This window comes from Danio rerio, chromosome 4, assembly GCF_049306965.1.
Source record: "Danio rerio strain Tuebingen ecotype United States chromosome 4, GRCz12tu, whole genome shotgun sequence".
Taxonomy (NCBI): domain Eukaryota; kingdom Metazoa; phylum Chordata; class Actinopteri; order Cypriniformes; family Danionidae; genus Danio; species Danio rerio.
The window spans coordinates 6,703,833-6,716,867 of NC_133179.1; the positions used below are offsets into that span (position 1 = coordinate 6,703,833).

The 13,035-nt window shown below is 37.2% G+C and overlaps 1 protein-coding gene across 15 annotated transcripts in view; it reads right to left on the minus strand.

Moving 5' to 3' along the window:
• Window positions 1-13,035, minus strand: part of mdfic (MyoD family inhibitor domain containing) — a 348,344-nt gene that overhangs the window by 162,592 nt on the left and 172,717 nt on the right. Inside the window, exon 9 of one of the 15 annotated variants that reach the window (XM_073945426.1) lies at window positions 2,019-2,175. The exons of the other annotated variants lie outside the window; for them this stretch is intronic. The gene's annotated coding sequence lies outside the window, so the exon portion shown is untranslated. The remainder of the gene's footprint in view (window positions 1-2,018; window positions 2,176-13,035) is intronic. 15 annotated transcript variants of the gene reach the window in all.

Sequence of the window (13,035 nt, forward strand, 5' to 3'; positions counted from 1 at the left end):
ATATTTTTTAGATTAAATATCTAAATAACATAAAAAATTAATAATACCTTGAAATAAAAAAAAAAAATAAAAAATAAATATGTTTATCATTTACACTATTAATACATATTCAAAATAGGTATTTATAACTGTTTATAAATAATATTTACATTTCTTGATTTATTTATGTATTTGTTTGTGTATTTATCAATTTATCTGTATAACTTTTAATTTGAATAGGATTAAAAAGTACATGGGCATCACGGTGGCGGAGTGGGTAGCATGATCGCCTCACAGCAATGAAGGTCACTGGTTCAAGCTTCACCTGTTCACTTGGTATTTTGTGTGGAGTTTGCATGTTCTCCCCGTGTTTACGTTGGTTTCCTCTGGGTGATCCGGTTTCCCCCCACAAGTCCAAAGAGATGTGATATAGGTGAATTGGGTACGCTAAATTGAACACATGTGTGTGAATGAGTGTGTATGGATGTTTCCCAGTGATGGGTTGCAGCTGGAAGGACATCCACTGCGTGAAACAAATGCTGGATAAGTTGGCAGTTCATTCCACTGTGTCGACCCCAGATTAATAAAGGGACTAAGCCAACAGGAAATGAATAAACAGTACATAAAGACAGACCACATGATACATGGATACAGACTAGTGTGGATTTCATATCACACAAGTAGCATGTGTATCTATTGGACGTGTGGTGCTCAGTATCACCAATTCTCAGATCTCACATGCCGATGGCACACTGCCAACCCTCCTCACCCTCCTCCTGCACTACCCCACAGTCTGCCAAAGCACCGGCCTCCTTTTACTAATCGTGCCCAAAGCAGGGAGGCATCCCCAACCAAGACGCATCGTGCTGGGACAGTATCTCCTGACAGTCCTCTCTGACACCCCTTTACATCTGCCTGCGCTGCACTCCGTCGCCAGACAAAGAAATTAATACCCCAAGTGACTGTGTTTTAATTAAGCAATTTCATGCAAATTACACATTTTAGATTGTCAAATAATATAGCGCGCGGAATGGAAGGCTGGCTGATCTGATATGCATGGAGCGTTTTTCTTCCAGGGCACTGTGCATACATGGAAAATGAACAAAAATGCTAATTCCTAATCTATTATGCAAACAGTATGATACTTACATAGATCTGCATGCCTTTCTCCGTATGGCTGTCTTTGTATTGTGTGTTTAAGGTGCATGGGTGTCGTTTTCGCACCCTTTTGGATGCATTTTTATGCCGCAAACACAATTTGTTTTGGTTTGTTGCTGTATTCAAATTGCATGGCTCAAAACAAAAATTAGCATAATGAATGGCATAAACGAACAAACAAATTATACACAACGTAAATCTAAATAAAAAATAACCGTCATTTTAATGCCAATTATGTTGGCAAAAAAAAAATCCATCTAACGTCCTTACATTGCTACGAGCTCAGCCACTATAACTAACAATATGTACAAATTATTCAAATGCGAACAAAGAGCTTTTTTTTCCCCCCGAAGTTGATTTGATTTAATATTAGAGTAGAACTGTGAAGAAAGGCCTCTTGAAACCACAGGCACAAAAGTCGGTGAGCACAGGTAGCACAATGAGGCCCTCATTAACAAAGGCAAGGGAGGATTCTTGCTGTTTCTTTGTGATTCAAATACATTTAATCAAAGGTTTGTTTCAATATACTGGTACTTAATAGTGTACATTACCACATACAATACGTCTGAATGAATTGCAGTCCTTCTAGTAGGCTTTTTTAATGGGAACAAATAGCAGGATAGGAGTAGGGAACCGAAGCGGTAATGGCAGGGTACGACATGGCTGTTGACGCGGTTTCTTCATCTTCAGCGCCGACTCGTTCTTTAAATGGACCCTCATACCGTAATCGTGGCTCATGCACATTAAAATCAGGAAACAATAAAGGAACACCAAGATCCTTTCCCAATTACGAAGCTTTGAAATCAGACTTATGAGCCCCTCCTGTGTTTGTGTCTGCATATATGTGTGTGTGAGAGGGTTTTTGAAACAATTCCACTCACCCTAATCAAGTCAACAAGGGGGTGGAGGTGTGTGCCTGGATGGTGCTCGTGGGTGATTGAGTTGTGATGTGCGTCACTGAGGTGTGATTTCCAAGAAGCCAAGCGTGGCCTCATGGTTTGACTTCTCCTCAGGTGGCCATCTGAAGGTTACAGGAGACTGTGGGGTTTGGCAAGAAGAGGTCAGAGCTGATTTAGGTCAAGTAATGTTTGAATCATTTACAAAAAAGGTGAAGAGATAATGGGAAGCCAGTGCAACCAATATGGAACGTTCTCAGAATGTTCTGGCAAAGTTCTTTCAATGTTAATACTGTGTAAACATTAAAGAACCAAGTAAATGGCTACTAGTACTTTGAAAGTCATAAAACAACAACAACAACAACAACAACAACAACAACAATAATAATAATAGTAGTAGTATTAGTAATAATAATAATAATTATTATAATAATCATAATAATAATAATAATAATAATAATAATAATAATAATAATAATAATAATAGTAATAGTAATAATAATAATAATAATAATAATAATGATGATGATGATGATGATGATGATGATGTAAAACACAGGCAGAAAATAAGGCATAGGTATTACATAGAGCCAGGTATTAATTTTGTTTTGCCCTTGTTTTTGACTCACAAAGTCAAACTGACAACATAAAATGGATCGAAAAGAGTGGAAGCTGTATGAAATAGAACAAATAACATATGATTTATCATACAATATGAAAGGTCATACAATAATAATAAAAACATTTAAAAAGAACAGACAAGTATTAAATATCGATAGTAAATCGATATCAATAATCGAAAACTATTAATGATCGATAGTTTGAAAAAGATTGGAAGCTGTATGAAATGAAATGAATAACATAATAAAAAAAACAAGCAGAGGTATTAATTATCAACGTTTAAACAATATTGATGATTTAAACCTACTGATGATCGATAGTTTAAAAAAGAGAAGAAGCTGTATGAGATGGATCAAATAACATATGAATTGTCATACAATATGAAAGGTCTTAGAATAATAATAAAAATATTAAAACAGGCAGAAAAAATAGGTATTAATTACAGCCAAAAGTATAAATTTTGTTTTGCCTTTGGTTTCGACTCTCAAAGTCAAACTGAGAACATTAAATCAATAGTTTGGAAGCTGTATGAATTGGAACACATTGACCAGAGGAGAAATGGTCATGCCCAACTGAGCCTGGTTGCTCTCTAGGTTTTTCTTCCTTCACTTTCATCAATTGGTGAGATTTTGCTCCCCGCCACTGGCTTGCTTGGTTTTGAGACTTGTGTTGCTGCACATCAATGGATTTGCTCTTTTTCAGCAGTGAAAATTAAACTGTAACACTTTATTTTGATGGCCTATTTGAGTATTGGTAGACTGTCTGCTTAATATCGGTTGATACTGCTACTAAACAGACATTTAACTGACTATAAGACACTTTGCTAGTAGATGTCAACTTACACAAACCCCAACTCTGGACCCTAACAGTATACATATAACCTAATGAGTATTAGTAGGCATGTAGATGCAACTTAATTCAACAAATGGACTATCAAAATAAACCATGACCAAACCTTTACGTTAAGTTTCTTTAACACAATCTACATGGTAAAATCACTATAGAAAATAAATAACGTATGAATTGTGACTTCAAAAGAATATTTTACCTAAAAGATGGATCCGTCATGCCTTTAATACTTCCATAACAAGCCATATCATATGAACAAAATCATCACTTTCTTTATTTAATCTTATCAATATTTATTTTTTATTTCCTTTTTTTCTTCTATGTTCCCAAGGGTGTTTTTTAATGCATTTACAACTATCAAGGTAGCTGAAAAGTGAAGCACTAACATCTAAAAATGTAGCACGGTATTAAAATAAAACAAAAAAAAATGTGCATAAAAACGATAGTTAGTAGATGTCAAAAACCACTAGCTGTTGCAAACTATGGATGTCAATTGTTTCCAGTTTTCATTTAGTCCCATATATTAGGGGTCACCACAGCGGAATGAACCGCCAACAAATCCAGCATATGTTTTACGCAGCGGATGCCCTTCCAGCCACTATCCAGTACTGGGAAACATCAATACCCCCTCACATTCACACACAAACTCATACACTACAGCCAATAGCTCATCCAAATCACCAATAGTGCATGTCTTTGGACTGTAGGGGAAACCTGAGCACCTGGAGGAAATCTACGTCAACACTAGAAGAACATGCAAACTCCACATAGAAATGCCAACTGGCCCGGCCATGAACACTCGAATCAGCAACCTTTGTTTCTTGCTTTCTTCTTGTTTTGTGTTTAAGACGTAAAAATCATGATATAGCTGTATGTGTTATACATTCTCAAAAAACATTCTAATATCATCAACCTTTAAAAGTACCTTTAAAATTAAACTTAAGACCTCATGTTTCGCTCCACCTCCCCCATTGCACTCCTTTGATTCCATCTTAGTTTCAACCTCTGATCCAAACATGAATCTGATCTAAATTTGAGCACCACTATTTTGTCCAACTAGAAGTCCTCGTCTGCTGATGCTCATGGGATATCCCGGCGTCCCGCGGTCAACCACACAGATATACACACGGCTCGGATGACATCTCACTCTGTTCACTGTAACATGATATTCAACAGTAATTATATGATCCTGAGGCAATCTGATTAGCACGGAGAAAAGTCCTTATTGATCCCAGGTGCGGATCGGCAGCGAGGATAAATATTTATACTGATGGTATAGAGCCACTCAAAACATGCTTGTCAAACAGAGGGAGTTTATGCTAGTATCAAGATGAACTCGCTCTCTAGTACTCTGTAATGGGCTAGAAAAGGAAAGTTGGCAGGGATAGAAACAAGACAATAATGATGTATGAAGTTGTGCATAAAATCACAAAATCTTCTATAAATACAGACTAGTTTTATCCACTGCAGATCTGGCAGAGGCCTGGGGATGGTAAAGGTCTCGTGAAGTGTTTTGAAATCTGTATATTCTATGTATGACGTAATTTGAACTGAAATATGAAGAAAGAGCGTGACAGAGTGGCTCCTCCCCCTTTAAAAAAACAACCAATAACAATGAAGTGTGTGGAATCGAGATGCAAGAGAGCATTTGATTGGCCAGAAGATTTGATGAGAAACTGAAGTACGATGTGACGTTAAACAAACAAGCTAATGCTAATTAAAATGCTAATTAATTTAATGCTGATTTTGTTGCTGTGGACAAGCTGATATCTTTTTGATTTCTTATTTTAGAAACGTAAGTTTAATATTTGATGGTTTTAAATATTTCAAGTTATTGAAATACTGCCATTTTCATATTCTACTGTGTTTGCACTTTTTGAAAAGTACCAAATACCATGTACTATATAAACTATGGGTGTACCAATTACCATACCATGGTGTAGATCAGTGTCCACCAGCCCTGTTCCTGGAGGCACACCAACAGTACATATTTTGGATGTCTCCCTTATCTGACCCACTAACTCCAGGTTTTGGAGTCTCTTCTGCTCTAATGAGGTAATTGAGGTGTGTTTGACTAGGAAGAGGGTGAAAATGTGTACTGTTGGTGTGCCTTTAGGAACAGGTTTAGGAAACACTTGGATAGACAGCAATTTCCCTTCTAACCCCCACAATGTACTACTACTACTACATTACTTACCAGATAATACTCTTTAGTAGGTATTTCAAACAATACTATGGTAATACAATGTAATATGTCACAATAATGTGAATTAAATAGAGTACTTCAAATTATTAAAAAAAATATAATAATAAATAAATAAATATATATATTATGGAATATATATATTATGGAAATACCATAGTACATGACCAAAAACCGTGGATTAACCATAGTACTCTGAAACATTTCAAAAATATTATGGTAATACAATGGTGTATGCCCAAAAAAACCCAACATGTATTTCATTGGATACTATAGTAAAACCATACTATATGTTCAAAAAACATGAATTAACCATGGTATTACCATAGTTGTGGTAAATTTACTATGATAAAACAATGATTTTTAGTATTCTGAAGTATTTCAAAGAATATTATTGTGACACAATGGTGTGTGTGCCAAAAAACCAAGATGTATTTAATAGAATACTATAGTAAAACCATGTCATATGTTCAAAATATATGGATAAACCATGGTATTACCAAAGTTATGGTAAACGTACTATGGTAAAACAATGATTTGTAGTACTATGAAGTGTTAAGAGAATACCATAGTAAAGAAATGCAATAGTACTACAGGTATTCCCCAAAACACTTGGATTATGGTAATACGATGGTAATAATATACATATTGAGAATTATAATACCATATGTCATGATATAGCATTAGCAAAACAACAAACCACCACCAATCACATGGTAATTCTGTGGTACTTCAAGACATATTCTGGAAAACCATAGTAAAACCATATGTTTTATCATACATTTCAAAGACTTTGCCAAAGTTTGTGCTATTGTTATGACGGCCGCTCAAGAAACGGATTCCGGAGAATGACGAGTCTCTCTTTCTCTCGCCGAGATGACGGGGGGGCACAAACATCCTTTGCGGTGTGCGGCTCATTAAATCTGCCTCTGGGTAATCCAATTGATCTGCAATTCGTTTTAAGTAGCATTAAATCAATGCGCACAGACATGAAAAGCCGGGCTCCTCGTTGACTTCAGTGAAGCTACCTGCAACACTTTGTAATATTGATAATACGCCACTCTCTCCATTTGAGCTTCCTTTTTTTCTCATGCAAATGATAGCTGTTTGTAACCGGGCCTGATCAGCGGGGTAAGAAAAGGGAGTTGAATGCCGCGGGGAATTGATTTAACTCTAGAACAATGCCAGGAAATGCTGCTGCTTTTCTCTAAGACTGCCTGTGTGCAGAGATAGTGTTTATCTTGAGTGTAATCCCAGCTTCTCCGCGTCTTTAGTAGAGGCCGGGTGCCTAAAGCAAGACAGATGCTGTAAATAAGGATTTCCACCTGACGTTTTACACACCACACATGCTAAGTGAAAGGACTTTACTGTTTAAACACAAGCGGAGAGGGGTAAGATGTGTCAGTGCACTGCAAACACTGTTCTTTTTAATGAGAATTATTAATTTTCGGTTTTGAATATATCTGAAAATGACAACACACCTACAGTATATTGCATCTTTAATTAAAGTGTATTTTGTTTCATTATTTTTTAACTATCATCTCAAAAACATTGCAAGAATTATATGCTTTGTTTCTATCTAAGACTTAGAGGAACTCATACCTTTATCAGCAGCAGGGTGGATTACTGTAAAGGACTCCTCATTAGCCTTCCCAAAAAGACATTCGCAGCTCATCCAGAATGCTGCAGCCAGGATTCTCACCAGAACCAAGAGAATGAGAGCACATTTCACTTGTCCTCAGGCCTTTACACTTGCTCCCAGCTACATTCAGCATAGATTTAAAGCATTAGTACTTGTCTATAAATCACTAAATGGCCTAGGACCTCAAAACATTACAGATAAACTCACTGAATACATACCGAACAGATCCCTCAGATCATTAGGATCATATAAATTAGAAATTGCAAGAGTTCAGTGAAAGCAGGGTGAATCCGCCTTCAGCTACTGCGCCCTCGCTGCTGGAATCAGCTTCCAGTAATAATCAGATGTGCCCCAACATTAGGAAAGACTGAAAACACGTCTGTTTAGCTGTGCCTTTACTGAACTGAGCTACGTTCGAGAGATGGCACTATTATGTCTTTCTTTTCTTTTTTCTTTTTTTATAACCGGTTTTAACACATTTGAATCTGTCTTTATCTGTTTTATTCACTTTTATTCTTTATTTTAATTTTCTTATACTCGCCTTTTTTATTCCTGTTTATGTAAAGCACTTTGAATTGCCACTGTGTGTAAAATCTGCTATATGAATAAAATTGCCTTGTCTTGTTTTAAAGCAACAACCCTTGTTATTAGCGACACCGGTGGCCATTAAATGAAACTGCAGCCAACAAATTTAGAAAATTTTACAATTTCGCAAACAAGGGACTTACAGTAACATAATTCAATGCCTCAATATACTCTCTGTAAACCTCTTTTCTGTCCTATGCTTCAAAATAAAATAAAAAATGTTAGAAATAACTTTGCAGCACCATTTTTATAACAAACATTCAGTCAACGTCCACACAAACACTGCTTTCCTCCTTTTTTTTCTTCTCAGAGGTTTATTTTAAGCATAAAACAACATTTCCCTTTTCTCCATTTTTATTATATTAACCCTTTGATGCACAAGCTATAAAGCAGATGTAGAAAAAACAAACTGTAGACCCATGTAGAGCATCAAAGGGTTGCTAAATGACTAAATGGAAAAGAAAGGGCATCACAGTGGCGAAGAGGGTAGCACGATCCCCTCACAGCAAGAAGGTTGCTAGTTCAAGCCTCGATTGAGTCAGTTTGTATGTTCTCCAGTGTTCGTGGGGGATTTCCTCCGGGTGCTCCGGTTTCCCCCACAGTTCAAAGACATGTGCTACAGGTGAATTGTGTGAGCTAAATTGTCCGTAGTGTATATGTGTGAATGAATGTGAGTGTATGGGTGTTTCCCAGTGCTGGGTTACGTCTAGAAGGGCATTCGCATTGGCGAGTCATTTTGCTTTGGCGACCCTAGATTAACAATCAGCAAAAGAAAGGAAAGAAAGGAAAACATGACTTGCCAACATTAACACAGCTTATAATCCTATAGTTTATTGATTATAAATTTGCGTAAAGTTAACAAACAGGCACCAAACAAGTGTTTAATACATAAAAATTCTCACATATAGTTATTTTAGATAACAACTCAGAAAAGTCTGGCTGCTGAGTATAATAAAATATACTCAAACTCAAGTCTTGCTTCTCAAGGAAGCAAATCTTATTTTTAAAGTCACGAAATCAAATTAAAAAGTCATTAAAAATGTTGCATGTTTTTTTTTTCTTGTAGTTTTTTTTTAAAGATGCCTTTAATCCACTATTTATATCACAAGGAAAGCAAACTAAATATTAAAGTAAATTTTCTACATGACATGTGAAATGAATATAGTCAAAGCTCATTTATCCAGGTCTAAAAACGGCACATACATTCATAATGTGGTCAGGGATAAGCAATTAATTATTAAACTGCAGCATTTTCCCTAAAATATGACATGGAGGTTAAAGGGTATCAGATATAAGCTGTGCCACTCACATCCTAGTATTTACAATGCAATTAATATTGCCTAAATGCTGACATCTGTTGCATTACTGTACACTGAAACACATTTGTAATGTTAAATGTCCAGCCTCATTAATAAAACATGCAGGAAAACTGTCTTTCAAATGTCAACTGTGCATTAGCAAATCATTTGTGTTCGTATTTCTGATATTTGCAACATATCAGACTCGAAGATACAAATGCTTTCTTCATAATTAAGTTTATAAGTCTTTAAATACAATTATGTGTAACAGCATCCATAGTACACAACAGAGTAAAAAGTGGCTCATCTTACCCCACTCACAACCCCAACAGCATGGCGTCTGGGGGGGGAAGTATTTGCATATTAATGCCATATAATACAAGAGGTTAAAGGTATAAACAAACAATGTAAATCCGCAATGAAAGCACTACACCGAGTCGGGACATTACAATCCCACACTATTGACGAATCAAACTAAATAAAATTAGAAACGGATTGCAAAGGCAAGCTCCCAGTGTGATGTGCGGCCCTTCATCTGAATATTACAGCGTAATTAGGTCAGGCTGTTGAATTTTTAATGCTCTCTGAAATCATATTCGTGCTCGCTGTGTGTCAGGTAGAGCCCGGTGCCGACGATACATCATCATGCGGTGACACCAACATAATGGCCATCCCTTCAAATGTGTGACCTTTTCCAAGCGCACACAGCCCAGCGCGACATATCCAGCCCGCGCGCTTGGCAGGAACCCCCTCACGTGTCACACACACCGGAGGGAATGAATGCTCAATACTACGCTATGAAATAAGACAGTCCGGCCTTTCATTCATAAGTATTATAGACAACGCAAAGCGGTTTTACAGCTGCTGCATCTGGGTGGCGGAGCACATCTAAGGGATAGATCACGAGTACTCATTTACTCATCCTCAAGTGGTCAGAAAGCTTTAGGAGATTCTCTTTTTTTGGTTTGTTATTGGATACAAACGAATGAATATTGAAGACTGTTAAAAAGCTGTAGTTATTAATAAGAAGGATGAAAAAAGAAGTTGAAAAATAAATAGCAAGTCAGTGTCTACTGGTTTGAAGTTGTACGAGAAAGAAACCATCTAGCAAGACCACTCAGAACAACTTCCCCTCACGGCAGGGTGTTCTTCAATTTAGGGAACTTTCTAGTTGACATTTTTCTTGTATGTATATTAAAAAATTTTATAATTTTTTTGATTTGTGATTAGTGTGCTAGATAAAATAAAGATATAAAGAGGAACAGTATAAAGTCCATGCAGTAATTGAGATATACATCTCCAAATCTAAAAAAGTTTGATGACAAACTGGCAATGCTCTGCCTATCTTAGCTCCTAAAGGACTAGACATTTCCTGGATGCTGCTTTTGTACCAAATCATAATTACAATCACCCGTTAACATCACCTGTTACAAATCACACCATTATTGAACCAATAGACCTGATTACTAGCCCTAAACAGCTCCTGCCCCAACACTCGGCCAAACAATAGATGGACGGACAGACAGATAGATAGATTGGTTGGTTGCTTGGTTGGCTGCTTGCTTGGTTGTTTGGTTGATTGGTTGGTTGGTTGCTTGCTTGCTTGTTTGTTTGTTTGCTTGGTTGATTGTTTGCTTGATAGCTTGTTTGCTCAGTTGATTGCTTGGTTGATAGCTTGGTTGGTTGGTTGGTTGGTTGGCTAATTGCTTGGTTGGTTGGTTGATTGCTTGTTTGGTTGGTTAGTTGCTTGCTTGCTTGCGTGTTTGCTTGCTTTGTTGGTTAGTTGGTTGACTGCTTGGTCGGTTGGTTGATTACTTGGTTGGTTGGTTGGTTGGTTGATTACTTGGTTGGTTGGTTGGTTGGTTGGTTGGTTGGTTGATTGCTTGGTTAGTTGGTTGGTCGGTTGGATGGTTGGTTGGTTAGTTGCTTGGTTGGTTGGTTGGTTGGTTGGCTGGTTGTTTGGTTAATTGCTTGGTTGCTTGCTTGCTTGCTTGCTTGCTTGGTTAGTTGGCTGCTTGCTTGCTTGTTTGGTTGGTGGTTTGGTTAATTGCTTGGTTGGTTGGTTGGTTGGTTAGTTAGTTGATTGCTTGCTTGGTTGGTTGCCTGGTTGATTGCTTGGTTAGTTAGTTGGTTGGTTAGTTGATTGCTTGCTTGTTTGCTTGCTTGGTTAGTTGGTTGGTTGGTTGGTTGCTTGTTTATTGTTTTGGTGGTTGCTTGATTGCTTGAGGTTGTGTGTGTGTGTATGTGTGCGTGTGTGTGCCTGTTTTTGTGACATATCAAGACACAAATGTGTATAATGACGTTGGTATGTTGCATATATAGTGATTATGATTTATGAAAGTATTGCATCCCTTTGTAAATGTTTATTAGCACCATTTGTTGAGCCTCCAAGTAGGCCTTTGGACGAGGAAGCTGCATCCCTTGACATCATATTTATTAAGCGGATCGTGAATATTAAAGGAGTTTGGGGTTTATGCAAATTTGAGTGTTTGTGATGTCACAAACCCAGAAAATTATATACCCACTTCTTACTCCTAACTGTAGAAAGAAAATATCTCTTGTTGTAGTTGTAATGAACTTTGAGCGTTGCAACGTTGCAGACTTTCACTGGCTCCTAACAATTTACTCTACTACTATTAAACTCTCAATCCATGCTCTCATCATAAAAATTAATGAAGCCATACCATTGCCACCCTCAGTTCACAGATGCTTCAGTCTGGAATAGAGATGACCATCATAAAGCCAAAAAATGGAGACCTTTTTCACCAATAGCTCTCTGATGTGAACAGGTCATAGGTCAACAGTGCCCACTTTCCACACACTTTTAACCCCCTAATAGACTATAGAACAGACAAAGCATACAATTATCACCAGGTCAGACGGACCCGCTGCTATTAAAGCAGGAGGTGAGGATCAGGAGAGACACTCTGCAGTGTAAAAATCCTTCATTAGAGAGTGATAGCTCATCCCAGCCCAAACCTCACTCCTTGATCCCATAATTATCCAGAGATGGAAATGATCGCATCTGGAGTTTCCAAACTGACAACTCTATTTGCGCTGAAATAATCCTCTTTCTTGGCTCCTGATACCTGAGAATAATCTACCCAGTGAAGCGGGAAGACGCTACATTCCCTGCTCTGATGCTGAGGTTGGCTAATTTAGCCATCCTGCTTGGCTTTTTGAAGCATGCCGTATTCAAGCCAGAGCTTCTAGCTTAGCCTGCTATGCTGTCATTTAGGCCAGGATTGGAGGCTGACGGATTGCATATGTGTTTGTGGGAATCTAAAGATTACTGGATTTGGCGATAAAGTGCATGGAGTGGTTGTGAAGGCTCGATAGATGCGGCGTAAAACTGACCCTACAATCCGCCGTAGAAAATCTGGTTAACACCTTTAACTGTAACTGGGCTTTTAGAAACAGGAATAGTTTGGCCTTGAAGGCAGGAATCACATGTCTGTGTAGGCCGACGATAACGTAATTTGTTAAGAAAAAAGACTGAAGAAAGATGAGACAGAAACAAAAGAAAACATAAATTAATTCCTTTTACTTTTAGATGAATTAAAGACAACTATAGACAAGCTAACAAATGCCTCTAAAAGCTTTTAACTGCTGATTTTTCTACCAATATAAAATGAATAAAAGTAACTAGTGGATTCTATAAAAATGCCTTTATAAAACGTCATCCTCCGACCATTACAAATCCTTAACTAGAAATAATATGTAAAATTGTACTAATATATATATTGTATATATGTAGTAATCTGTGTATTGATATAGCATGTTTAGTCAGTATAGTGTCCTCTT